Genomic DNA, 13,398 nt, shown 5'->3' on the forward strand with positions numbered 1-13,398 from the left:
TTACCATAAACTCATCACTAGTGGTTTGATAGAAGCCACCACTTTCCCAACTACAATAGCATATCCATAGCTTATTGTTGAGTGTGGGAATGATTATGATCCTCATACCAGATATATAAAGAAGGTTACAGGTGAAGTTCTAGTCAAAATTGATAGAGTTACAACTAGTTCCTCCTTAAGGATATTGTATAAAGAACCCTATGAACCATGTACTTTTGAAGAATCTAGACACTTATATGAAAAGAAAAATAAATATTATGATTGTATTGTCACATAGATATAGCTTTTAAAGCCACCACTAGGAGGCTCAAGTTTACCCAGATCACTAACTATAGAGTGTTTTATCGAAGAAATTGCTGACATAGTATTTCTTCTCAATGGAGTAAAAGGAAATAAGAATGCCTTCCATTAGGATGACTAGATGTATTTATTCATTTAGAAAATTGTTGAGGGACCTGTTGGTCTCAAATTAGTTTTGAAAATTGAGTGTTAACACACTTAACCAATTTTCAAGTTGAAGTCGAGTACACTATACATGTTGAGCTCCAGTATGTGCTAAGTTAGAAATCCAATAGGTGCTAAGTGAACTTCAAGTGTCGAACAAGATATAGATGCTGAGTGACTTTAGGTGTTGAGTGAACTATATGTGCCAAGTCACTATAGGTGTTGAGAAGTGAATAGATAATGAGCAAGACAAAATTACTATGTGTGCTGAGCAAGCCAAAAATACCATATGTGTTGACCATCAGCAATTAGTATGTGTTAAGTAACATAGAATCAACATATGATTTTGTGCCTTCACAAACTTAGATGTAAATGATTTTTAGATGAATCATGAAGGATTTTAGAGAATACATGCAACCTATAGGAAAAGTGCAAGGATTTGAGTGGGAAAATAAGTTCATGGATTCAAATCTAACCCTAAGTCTTCGAAGCCATTATAAGAAGTTAAACACCCCATGATTAAGAGTTGTTAAATTGTTGAGTGGTTGACAAATTGAAGAGAGCTAATTGTAGGATAGAGCATTAGCAGGGGTGTCAAGACTTACTAAATTAATTAAAATCGTAGAATCTAGTTGATCAGGATAGAGTACCAGAGCTTTGCATAGATATCTGATTAGATAGGATTAGACTAGAGTGAGAAGATCAAGAGCCTAAAATCAGCAATAAAGGATTATAAACTATCAGGTCAATTCAACCTAATACTCTCTAACAATTTTATTAGGAAAGAAAATCCTATGTTGATAGGTTATCTTAATAGCTATATTGTAGAACCTTTAACAAGGTGATAAATCCTTTGATATGGTAACACTTCAAGTAAGTGTTTGTAAATCCTTTGAATAGGTCACTTTTGATAGAGTGTAAAACCATTAATAGGGTAGGCCTCTCATAGGGTAGACCATTGGAAGTGGTCAAACTATATTTTTATAGTTATAATTTGTGGGTATCATCCCCACCCCAATTTTACCTTCTCATTTTGGAGGGTTTTTGGGTGACCAAAATTTGGTCTTATGTGTCTTGATGCATATCTTTACTTTATGTTTACTTGATATGTTTACATACATACAATAAGAGTTGAGAAAATCCTTAAAGAGAAGAAGAGATATTTTCATAGCTAAAAATGACACACAATACAAGGAGAATGACATCACAAAAGTGTTTTTCTATGAAGATACCCAAGAGGTTGATGCAACAATAGTATATTTGATAGAGAAGAATAGAGCTCAAGTAGAAGAGATCAGGTCTCTCAAAATTGAGCAAGAGTCACAGGCCATGATGCTTTGTGAAATAACTAAATAGAAGAAAAGTACCATTGAAGATAAGGCTATGATTGAGGATGACAAGAGAAACCTTGCCAACAAATTGGAAGAGAAGTCAACAAAGCTTGAAAGAGTTCCCAACATGCAGCTAGAGACCCTTAGGTGAATGATGAATGCACATCATGAGCTAAATGTCAAAGACAATAAGATCTCCACACTAAAAATGAAAAATTAATAGATGTAGAATGACTTGAGAAGAGAAAAGGAGATAAAAAGAGCTTCAAAAAATCAAGTGAAGCCATCAAGAACTTTGAACAACTATTGAAATCACTAAGATCCAACATTGACACTTTAGGACTAGGTTTCACCAGCACTAAAGAAGGAGAATCGTCAAAGAGTGCAAAGAAAGGTAGTGAAAAAAGTAAAAATACTAAACCCACTTATCATTTCTATGGTAAAAAAGGACATACTTCTAATGTATGTAGGAATAAGAAAGCCAATCAGTAAGAAAAACCCAAAAATAAGGGTCACTCTCACAAATGCAATAAGAAAGGACACTAAACACAAGGTTTCATGACCAAAACTATAAGGACAACAAGATTTGATGGTCACTACTATAATTGCAAGAAGTATGGTCATAGATATTTTGAGTGTTGATCAAAGCCTATGTGGACACCAAACCAATCAGCAAAGACTAAAAGCCATGGACACCAATACAATTGGGACTACAATACTAAGTAGAGTTGTCACTATTGTCAAGATTAAGGGCACATTTCTAATAACTAAATTAGAGCACATTTTAGTGGCAACTATAATAGATGGTTGAGCCAAACCACATGCTTTAGTTGTCTAAAGAAAGGACACATAAGCAAGTTTTGTCCAACCAAATCCAAGGCACCCAACTCTGAGTTCAACAAAAGAAAAGAAAAAGTTGATGTTGAACATATCAGAGGAGAGATGAATAGGACATGGAAAAGAAGACATGGAGGCAACACAACTAGTGGAGAGACCACTTCACCCAAGAGGTCAAGTGGTCACACTTCATCCAACTAAGAATGAGAAGGTGTATGGGACTAATATACAAAGCTATATCATACATCAGTCCTAAGACAAGAAAGTACTAGAAAGGAGAAATTAGCATAAGTAAAGATGCAAAGTTAAAACTTCAAGTATTCACAAATGTTGTTGAGTTACCCTCAGATGCTGACCAAAATCCTAGTGCATGCTAAGTTGATTGTCAAAAACAATAGAAGTTGAATGATCAGTTGTAGTCGACTTGGTAGTAGAAGTTGAGTGATGAAAAACCAATGGAAGCCAAGTGATGTAGAAATCCTTCAAAAGCTAAGTAGGCAGCTATAAATGCACCAAGCATTAAATGCAATAAAAATAGGGTATATTATCATGTTTTTCAATCATTTGTACTCATCATGAATGAAGAGAAATGATGACAAAGAAGTGCAAAGTGATTTCATAGCAAAGAATCTAGTGTTTAAGAAAATTTCAACAATAATTTAGCACAATTTCATATTTTCATCATGTTTAAACCCTAGATTACACGAATGGCCACTAGTTCTAGGAAAACTTAGGAGAAGGAATGATTTGAGGTCTAGCTAGTGTCCAATGAAGTGAAAAAACTTGATTTTCACCCAATTCCAAAGGTAGCATATAAAAATGACCCAGTTGGAGCCCTATCTATCATACCCCTTAAGGTAGTTATGGTTCAAGATGTTAGGAGATGTTACAATTTCAAGATTGGAGTCATAAGAGATATGGAAATGAGGGGATCTTATGAGAAATTGTGTGAGAATGGAGTGTTGAAGGAAGAATATTAGATTGTTGAGAGGAAGGGCTTCATGCATGCCCTAGAATTTTCCATAGTTTTCAAAACTATTTGGATTAGGCTAATAGTTAGTAGAATACATGATGAAAGCTTATGGTTGGAAGATGGTTGAGTGAGAATCACAAAAAGAATTTTACATAGAGTAATAGGGTACCCAACCCTAGATTTACCAAAGACCTTAAGAAGTGAATCCAAAGAGGTTATTGAGAAAAACACTAGAGAAAAATGGAACAAATGTGGGATGAACATACATACCATCTAGGATCCACTCATTGAATTTGTTGTTAGAGTAATCTCACATAAATTCTATCAGTCTAGCAGAATAAATAGCGTTCCATGAATTGCAGTAGATGTAGGCTACAAATTGGTGAAAAAGGATCATATCTATGATCTTGTAGAACTACAACTGCAACAAATTAATGAGAATTTAGCAGCAATAAGAAGGACAAAGGGAGAACAATGCAAGTTTGGTGCCATTTTGATTTGTATTTTCTTATATTTCAAAAATGAATTTCCTTCTTTTTGTAAAGTTTTGTGGAAAGAAAATAGGTCAATCATAGCTCAAGTCAATGAATATATTGAACAAATGGGAGCTAATTTTGAAACCCTTATGACTAGCTATTTTGAAGACTTCAAGAAGACAATGAAGAAAAGGCTAAGAATACTAGTTTCATTAGTAGAAAAGCATGTAAATGATGTATTCTTTCTTGTAAATATTGAGTACACCTATATATAGGTATCTATTCCAAGGATCAAGTGGTTGAGACCTCTAGGCTATGAGATAAACATAGATGAGGCATTTGCAATAATCATAGCCTTGCTTGTAGAAGAAATAGATAAAAGTGAACACATTTTGGAACCTATGATGTAGTCAAGTCAAAAGTGGATATGGAGTTGAAGACTACCTCCACACTGAAGAAGAAGGATATATTGGTAAAGAAACTCGAAGCCAAATTTGGAGAGGGCATAGCAGAAGAAAAGAAGAAGAAGCAAAAGATGATGAAAATGAAGATGAAAAAGGGCAAGGCCCATTGCAATTGACACAAGGATTAGGGGATGATGTAGATGAAGAAGAAGAAGCCAAGAAAGAATCACCCAAGGCTAAGCCAAAGTAGATTAAGACACAAAAATAGCTAGCTGCACAACCTAAGGGAAAGAAGAAAGCAACAAAGTCAAGCCCAGCCAAGCCAACTATAAGGGAAAACACTAGGAGAACTACCCAAGTACCAAAAGAATAGGGGAACAAAAAGGAAAAAAATAAAGGAGGGCCTATAGAACAAAATAAAAGAAGATAATATGTTGCACCTCTAGAGTTAGATGAAGGAAAAAAAAAGTCTAATAATGAACAATATAGATTGGTAAGACATTCTACCAAATCTAAATTGGAAAATGTTTGTAATAACATCAGAGGTAATGTTGATTTAACTAGTTTAAAGACCATTGATTTTAATAAGTTGTCAAGGGAAGAACAAAACATAGTGGAAGAGTCCATCTACACTATGATGGCTAAGTTCAAGACCACCCCACTTGAACTATACAATTCAATGCCTAATGAGCTAAGCTCCAATGTAGAAAATAAATGACATTACTACCTTAATATGGAAAAGGATATAAGGGAATCAATATTAGCTCGTGTAATGCTAGACCTTACTAAAGGTCAAATAACCAAAGTAAATCAAAAACATGGGAGAAAATTTTCACCTAAATATAGGGTATTTAAAATTTTGCAAAATCAAATTGAAGGTGTTGTGTTGAAATCCACTTCTATGTGGAAGGTTATATATGGATTGAAATAGTCAAAGAAGGAGAGGAAGATCATTTAAGGGAAGGAATGATGAAGAGGAGGAAAAGGAAGATTAGTAAGAGATAAGAGAAGAAGAAAAAGAAGAAGAGAAAGAGAAAGAAGAAGAGAAAGAGAAACAAAAAGAGGAGGAGAAGGAAATAGAGAAGGGTGAAGAGGAAATAGCTAATGAGAAATAGGAAGAATAGAGTGTGCAAGACACCCAAATGCCACCACCAAGCCCTTGACATACAACACCTATAGAAACAATAACTGTGAAGGATGTTCCTAACACTTCAAACAAGAACATCAATCCATTGACTATAGAGGATCTCAAAAATATCCTTCACCAAACCACATTGCAATCACAACTATGCATAAATCTTGTTTTAGTGAGTGTGGAAAAGTTCCAAAATATTGTAGCAAAAACCAAGTAGCTAAGCATTAATGTAGTAGCACTATATATTTCAGCACCAGGCTCGACCTCCACCAAGGCAACAAGGGTACTTCATTGTGAAGACCCTAAATGGATGAATAAATAGTCACACCATGCTATGACTCAAGGACAATGAATCTAGAATAGATTTATGAAGTGCAAGGGGCACTAGAGAAGAGAAAGAAGCAAGAGATACTTAGAAATGAGTATAGGTAAAGACAAGCACTAGTGGAAATTAAGAACATATTTCTTGATGCATTTAGCCTACAAGTACTTGATGAAACCAAGCCCATTATGGAGCAATTATCCAACATAGTGAACTAGGTGCAAAGCAAAGACCTAGACACAAATGGTAAACTATTAGAATGGTCTAAGAAGAAATTCTAGATGAAGGTGAATGAGAAGATATCCAATGAGATAGCACTGACCCGAGTGGAGCTGGCCAAAAAAATTAAAAAGGTCAAGATAGTAATTAAGAACATTTTCTCATTGTACTCCAAATTGTTTGACTCATCATATTTCATAGAGGAAACAAGCCAAAGGATACTAAGTTTGGAAGGGAATCTAAAGGTATCTAGCTTATAGCTACCTAAAGATCCAGCTCAAAGTGAAAAACATTTCACAACATTGTTCCACACATAGAGGGAATTAGCTATAATAACAATAGAAGAGGAAAACATAAAGGCCAAACTTGTACAAATTCAGTCATCTATCACTCCCCACATGGAAGTACTCCACAAGGAACAAGCCTATGCTCAAAATGTTTTATAGAAAGATCCAAATCTTTCAGCACTAGACAACCTTGTTCACCTTGCAGTAGAGATAGCTATCTAGCTCAAAGCCCTAAAAATTGCATTTGACAATTGGGATGCTGCTCTAAAAATAATTTTAGAGGTAAATCAAATTTTTTTGGCTAGGTATTCAATTCATCCCTAGGACCCTTTGACACAAGTGTCAAAAAGGGGGAGATATATATTACTTTCTTTTATTCTTTTGAGGAGAATAAATCAAAAAGGGAAGATTGCACATATCATATGATAGCCAAAAGGGGGAGACATGATGAAAGGGGGAAACTAAATAAAATTACAAGTATAGAACAACAAAAATAGAACAAGTTAGTTAAGGCACAACAAGACAAGGAAAAGATGAATTAGAATGAGATAGATTTAGCATAAAGTGTATCAGATTTTTGGATAAAGAATTGGCACATCTTCTTAGGGGGAGTTACAATATTTTGAGGTAGATTGTCTTATAAAAAATTTTGAACAAGTTTTTGAAGTTTTGTACATATACCAAACATGAGGTCTATTGTACTCATAAGATCAGATATATAATGCTTAGTGAAGTTTTTTTGATAGTCATGTCAAAGGGGGAGATTGTTGGTCTCATATTGCTTTTGATAATTGAGTGTCAACACACTTAACCAATTTTCAAGTTGAAGCCAAGTACAGTATACATGTTGAGTTCCAGTATGTGCCGAATGAAAAATCCAATAGGTACCAAGTGAACTTTAGGTGCCAAGCAAGATACAGATGCCAAGTGACTTCAGTTGTCGAGTGAACTATATGTGTCGAGTCACTATAGGTGTTGAGCAGTGAATAGATGTTGAGCAAGATAGAATTATTATGTGTATTGAGCAAGCTAGAAATACCATATGTGTTGAGTATCAACAATTAGTATGTACTGAGTAACAAAAAATCAACATTTGAGTTTGTGCCTTCACAAACTTAGATGTAAACCATTTTTAGATGAATCATGAAGGATTTTAGAGATAAGATCGAATCTTTTACATTACCTATCTACTTTGCATGTAGCCAATAAGAAAAATGGAGAATACATGCAACCTATAGGAAAAGTGCAAGGATTTGAGCAGGAAAATAGGTTTGTGGATTCAAACCTAATTCTAAGTCTTTGAAGCCTTAATAAGAAGGTAAAGTCCCCATGATTAAGAGTTGTTAAGTTGTTGAGTGGTTGAGAATTTTGTTGGTCTGATTTTTTGCATGATAAATTTGCCTAATCCAAGGTATTAAAAAAATTAGAGTTGAGTCCTTTGATGAGGCTAGGGTTTCTAGTTTTTGGTTTTATAATTTTCATTTCCCTTTGAAAAACCTTTGTCAAACCCTAGGTCTTTTACTTTTTAAATCTATCCTGGCACAAAATCTTTTAAAACGTCTGAATATTCTTTTCCCACTTTTTTTTAAAATAAAAGTCATGTTGAGTACCTTTTTGAAGAATCTTGCCCACTTTTGGATCTTGGTTAGATCCATGGTTGTTGCATTGTCATTATAGAAATTTGCAAGGTTGTTTACTATCACAACATAGCAACTACCAAGAATTTAAAGTGTGGTGTTGTAAAGTGAAAACTAGCACCCAAAAGGCATAGTGTTTTGGAAAACATTTGGTCACGTGATCTATCTTGTAGTCATCACTGTCAAAGAGGACACATAGAGAAAGTTGTAACAAATGTTGTTAGAGCTCAAAATTTTAGGCAAATCACTATGTCATGACTAGAAAATATATGTGCCATGCTAGTAGTGATGTAGCAACTAACTGAAAAGTGAAGGAATGTGGTGGCCTTTGATATTGATAGATGACAGTAGAGTTCCCATGTGAAAATCATAACCATGCATTTTGATTGATCTAATAAAGGTACTCATTAATGTATCCTAATGGATAGTTAGCTTTTCCTCTCATTGGGTTTTATTTTTTCACCAAAGGTCACTATGTCATGATCAGAAATATAATACCTTTCACTGATAATGACATAGTGACTCATTGGGAAAACAATTTTGTGGCTTCAGTTCTAGGGGATGGGTCCCATCAAATGCTATGTCACAAGTGAGATATGAAAATATAGTGACATGGTGACATCCTAATAAGCATGTGAGAACTAGAAATGTTAAATCTACTAGAGGTTGCTATGTCGTGACCAGAAAAGCTTTGCCCTTCACTAATAGAGATGTAGTGAATCACCTAAAACTAAGGAACACTATGAGACCCAGGTGCTAGCTATCATAATGAAGAATTAAAAAGTAATATATTTCCCAGATGGAAAGGAGTTTCCCACATCATCAAAAGTGTGGACCCATTTCCAAGTTAGATTGAAGATAATCAACAAGGATCATTGGATCAAAGGTAGATCAATAGTCATCGCCAAGTTGTTATAATGAATTGCATTTTGTTTACTCAATGCAACTTGGTGACTTAGGGACCCACCATAGTTTTCATGATTGACATGAAAGTTATTTACCATTAGATCGAATAAGATCTATGACTATCACATACTCGCTATGGAAAAGTGATCAAAGTTTAACGGTAGCAACATGGAGAAAAGGGAAAATTGATAGTGGACCCACCAATTGTATTAAAGTAATGGTTTAAATACCATCCATTTAGCATAGTGAGATCAATGGTTTTCACTATCTTGCATAAAGGATTTTCTCACTCTTTATGCATAGTGAGATAGTGATGTGGTGACATGTGTCCTCAATGAAAAATGGGTCCAGTTTGAAGTGCCAACAATGAACAAAAGGTATAGGTGGAAGTTTTTCATTAGTTTGACTACTAGCATATTGAGAAGAAGATGATTTAACCCTATTTTAATTCCTAGATCATAGGATTTTCTAAGATCGACAGTGGAAATTTAAAAAAAGAAAGGAAATACCACCCTATTTTCCCTTATAGTTCATTTATGAGATATGAAGGCTTTGCATGTGAGTAGAAGTAGAGTATATCATAGAGGATCTCACCATTTACATCTTATGTGAACAAGACACTAAGATTTTTGAGAACAAGAAATAATTAAGAGCATTCTATCAAGCTTGAGTCAAAAGGTGAAATAGTTTCCCTAGTGTTCATGAAGTAATTACAGAATTATAGAGAAAACAAGAAAAAGATTAAGTTCCTATGTAAAACAATCTCTGTAGCATCTTAATTCCTACAAAATTATATTCAAAATTCCTCCAAAGAAGGTTTTCTTAGGAAAAAATGATTATTCATCTAGATATGTTCATGATGATTTGTTAGAATTACTCCCTAAATCCACTATTGAGACTATTTAGGTTAAGAAAATGACTTCCTTAAACCCTAGGCTAAAAATTGCAAATGGCCTTTATGATAAGGGGAATTGGGTTAGGGATGCAATAACTTCTCAGACTGGTCTTGTTTTATTCAATAAATGGTTCTCAAAAAGGAATCTATTCTCCCTACATTCAAATATTTAGAATTTTGATTTAGGAAAGTTAGTGGTTCCTAGTGTGTTCATGGATTACGATTTGCTTGAAGCCATTGCTAAAAATTATGACAAGAAATTAGAGTAATAAGAATGACTAATGGTGTGCCTTTGGCTATAATTAGTCCTAAGGAAATTAGGGAAGTATTTCATTTAGAGCCAGTGATAGATTATCATGTACCAATTAATTTGCTAGAATTGGAAAAGGAATATATGGCAAAGAATGATGTGATTAGGGGAGGTGTACTAAGGGCACATATTGGCACAATTCAAACTTTTCCAGTAATCACAACTACCTCTAGGCAACCCTTCAAGAAAAATATTTTTACTTCTTGGGCTGTAGAGGTATACAGGACCTTATGCCGAGTTTTTGGTGAAGATGAACAAAATGCCATGCTTGTTGGTCTCATGTATATGATGATTCAGATTACTTCCTTTGGAGTAGATATTATTTTTTATTTTGCCTCTTATTTAGCTAAAGAAATTCATATTGGCTTGGTTGGGATTGCAAAGGGGAAAGTAGAGAATACTTTTGGTCATTACTCTTTGTTGATGCACATATTTTTGTTTAAGGCGGTGACATATTTTGGTAAAGAAATGGAATTGAATAGAGAGTAGGATGGAGAAGCACTGCCAGTCCAATTATGGAGTGCTGATGTGACCTAGGATGCTAAGAATGCTAGTTTTGTCATGTTTAATAGGTATTTCACTTCTAAATTGAGATGCCTTATATTAAGTGACAAGCCCATAATTCCTAAGGCACTAATTAATCTCATTAGGCCTATGGATAACCCCATTGATTTGAAAGCTTTACACTATTGTGGAGATATTTTCCCTTACTCTATTTCTACTATTTTTAGAATTTATGGTTTCAAAGGGAGTCCTCATGTGTTTCCTTACCAAGTACCTCTAAAGGTAGGAATGGCTGAGGTTTTGTGGCAATTAGGAGGATTGGAAGAGACTTGCCTATTGAAGAGGTAGCTAGGGTCAATTTTCCCTACTTATACTGTGGCTTATCAGTTTGTAATTACTAAAGAGGGTTGGCTCTTTTTATACAAAATTTTGGATCAATACAAAATGGATGTTTCCCATCCCCATTTTTATGATACTAAGGGGTTTTACAATATGACCTTCAGACTTGGGGTTAAATTGGGAAATATAAAGCATGATTCATACTATCCAAAGGATATCATAAGAAATGAGCTCTCATTATAAGAGTAGGAAACCAAAAAGGAGAAATGGAGAGTTTACTCCAGATTTTTGGAATTCATTCATTGTTTTGATAAGGATTATAGTCCTCTAGATAATGTTGCCATAGAGGAAAATAAAATCAATAAGCTCATGAATTCTTTGCTTAAGATAAAAGAAATAATTTTTTATTGATTCTTACCTAGATAGGGCTAGAGAGTTCATAAGAAGGTTATCTTTCACTCCTAATGTAGGAGTTGGTTATCAAATTGTTCAAAAAAGGCCAGGCTATACCATAATTTAGAGTAGAAGGGCCACTATGGATAAAGGCAAGCAAATAATGGGATCTACTAGTGTCAGATTGAGTAGATAGTGTCACAAGGAGGTATATTCATTACCCAAGTAGAATTAGATGAGGGAAACCCTCAAGAACCTCCTATACCAAGTTTGGATTTAATAGTAGCTAATTATAGAGGCAGGAAATTGGACCCTGTAATAGAATAGGCAAGTCATCAATTTTTGTCTGATGACAATTTTGTTAAATCTAAGGCTTTCCACCAATTTGCATGGATGGAAAACATGAGAAATTTTGAAGATAGGTGCAATAAGTTGAGAGAAAACCATTTATAAATGGATGAAACCACCCTAAAACATCAGGTGAAAGAGGAGATGATGAAGGAGTTTTAGAGTATAAGCCCTGAGGAGGGAAGACAAATGGTGAAGGCATCAAGCATTTTGTTGTTACCTAATTGGCACATTGTTGATGCCTTAGTATTTAAATCTATTTCAAATAAACTTGATCTATAGGACAAGAAGAAGAATGACTTCTAGGGCACTACATTCAATGAAGACTAGGCTACATTGGCCAGTTGGTCATTAAGGAGAGGATCAAGAGCTACATCATCATAGCTAGATGAATCCGGATTGATGGAAAACATTATTGTAAGAAGAGTACCTAATGCCTCCAATGTATAGGCAATACACATGAATGTGGTAACATCTCATTTTGTTTTGGCCACTACTAAGAGGGAGGAGAAAGCACTGTTTGAGTTACAAAGTAAGTATGAGGCAATTTTGGAAGCATATAATAAAGAGGTATGGAAGAGGATTGAATTAGAAAATAAGGTGCTAGAAAGGTCTTCTAGACCTAGGATTGCATATCCTTTCCCTCTAGTGGAGCCTTTTAAATCTACTCCCCTTGTAGAAATACTAGATACACCCCAAAGGCAAGAATACTAAACAGCTAAGGATTTTGAAGAAGAGCTATGGGCATTACTTGTAGAGTTAAATATACAGTATGAAGACAAATTAAGGAAAGTTGTAATGTACTTGGCAGATAAAATTGAATGGCCATTATTTTATGACCAATTGGCAAGGGTGATAAACATTTGGGATGAGATAAAGGAAAATGATGAGGCTTTGAAGCCATTTGTTAATAAATGGGGGAAGAAAAAGAGAAGGAAAGAAGTGAAAATTTTGTGTTACTCTATCATAAGGTCTTCACATGATCAAATTAAAAGGAACTATGATATTGTTAATATTCTTCTAGATTTTGATAATAAGAGGGTTCACTTGAAAAGAATAATAGTTGGTTATTAAGTAAGAATTAGAGCCAAAAGTTTAATTTGTTTCCTCATGCCCTAGATAGAAAGAATAAATTGAAGAACAAAGATGAATGGGCTAAAGAACTGGATGATTTATTCTATCTAAGGATGAATAAAATAACAAATGAAACATGGCATGCTTGGTGGGCCACATCAATAAAAGATTTGGTGAAATTTTATTTATTCTTTGATTCTTTAAAGCAAGAATTTGTTAATATTGATAATGAGGTTGAGTATGTACTTAGGAAGAAAATTGGTATTTTGTAATTCAACACGATAGATGATGCACTGTTTGATACATGGATGACAAATATTTCCTCTGGTGATGAGGCATAGGATGATGAGGTGTAAATTATTGACACAACAATGCCAGATTCAAAAGATAAGGAAGATGAAGGTCACTAGTTAATTCTAGCTATAGGTACAGGAACCCAAGATGTGTACATGATAGAAGAACAATCAAGGGTAAAAGTAGTGTTGTTTGTCCAAGATGAAAACAATGAAAATCCAAGGGTAGGAAATGATTTAAAAACACCACAACATGATTCATCATTGGCTA

Source organism: Cupressus sempervirens, chromosome 5, assembly GCF_028749045.1.
Source record: "Cupressus sempervirens isolate cs-2001-9-10 chromosome 5, ASM2874904v1, whole genome shotgun sequence".
In the NCBI taxonomy this organism is placed as follows: domain Eukaryota; kingdom Viridiplantae; phylum Streptophyta; class Pinopsida; order Cupressales; family Cupressaceae; genus Cupressus; species Cupressus sempervirens.